This window comes from Martes martes (genome assembly GCF_963455335.1).
Source record: "Martes martes genome assembly, chromosome: X".
NCBI lineage: Eukaryota > Metazoa > Chordata > Mammalia > Carnivora > Mustelidae > Martes > Martes martes.
The window spans coordinates 42,802,081-42,803,528 of record NC_137897.1 but is presented as its reverse complement, the minus strand read 5'-3'; the positions used below and the strand labels follow the sequence as shown (position 1 = coordinate 42,803,528).

The following is a 1,448-nucleotide window of genomic DNA, read 5'->3' as shown; positions in this document are numbered from 1 at the left end:
GTAATGGGGACTTGATATAGTGGATGCTATTCTTGTAGTTATAATTTCTATGACCTTTGAGATTAGCTTTCAGGCAAACTTTTTGAGTATTGTGAGGCTTTCTGGGAAAATCTCATTAACAGAAAAAATTTTAGCAGCCATACCAGCTATCTAGCAAAATTCTCATTATAAAGCCTGCCTTAGCACAGTGTTTGTAACAGCACCTCAGTCATGCATGTGATATCACTTAAAGATTTACAAGATATACTTAAAATTCACATATTTTAATGTTTTCATTTATATTGTATCATTTTTTATTCAAACTCAATTTAAAGGAAATTTTATATCAGTACTAAAAATATAAAACGTGCATTAGATGCTATGGTAAATATTTTTAAAAATTAATTCTGTGAGTGACAGGGACCAAATCATGGTGGAGAAGTCTCAAAAGAGTGTAAAGATTGCTCCTGGAGCAGTTGTGTGTGTAGAAAATGAAATCTGGGGTGATGTAACTATAGGATCTATGACAGCGATCCATACTAAAGCACAAATTATTGCAGAAGCCAGGCCAGTAGTGATTGGTGAAGGTAACCTAATAGAAGAACAGGTGGTTATCATAAATGCTCACCCTGATATTATCACCCCTAATGCTGAAGATCCATAACTGAAACCTATGATCACTGGCACCAACAATGTGTTTGAAATTGTCTGCTATTCCTAAGCCATGAAAATGGGAGATAATAATGTTATTGTATCAAAAGCATATTTGGACGGAAATGTAATATTTACAAGTGGTTGGGTCACTGCAGTTTGCTGCAACCTGAATACAATTGAGGTCATTCCTGAGAAAACAGTGATCAATGGTTCAGACTGCCTTTGTGGTGTTCATACTGAGCAACCACAACTCCAGATACTACAGCTGGATTTCCTGATGAAAATCTTGCCAAACTACCACCACCTAAAGAAGACTACGAAAGGGAGCCCAACTCCAGTAATGTGTGAAGACAATGGTGAGAAACCTCTTAAGGACTTGGTAATAAGATACCCCAGCGAATAAAACTAACTAAATCAACAGGTGGTGAGGAAGTAATAGTTTATCAAGACTTGTGGTGGCTTGGGAAGAACATACCATGAGACTCACCACTTTGGGCACTAATTGCAAGCTTAACTGAACCATCTTCTGATTTGCTAATATGGCCACTACACTATAATTCAGGGAAAGAAGGAACTCTGGATGAGAGCATGAGAATTCCATTCTACACACAGTAAATTTAGCGAAGATTTCTAATTTATACATTGGTATTGTATGAAATTTACTTTGTATAGCTCAGCCCCCAAGTCTGTCAATTTAGTCTATGAGTTCTAAATATTCTGATAAAATAGTTTCTGACCCTTTAGGACAAAGAACAAATTAAACAGAGACTGTACTCTGCAAACTTCACTCTGTGGGGCTTCTCCATAGAGAGGCT

At 36.7% G+C, this 1,448-nt stretch overlaps 1 pseudogene across 1 annotated transcript; it reads left to right on the top strand.

Annotated features, from left to right (window-relative positions):
* The first annotated feature begins 409 nt into the window (after positions 1-409).
* Positions 410-1,036, top strand: LOC308337356 (dynactin subunit 6-like; annotated as a pseudogene). Its single transcript has one exon. The product of its transcript is annotated as a dynactin subunit 6-like (transcript).
* The last annotated feature ends 412 nt before the right edge of the window (positions 1,037-1,448 follow it).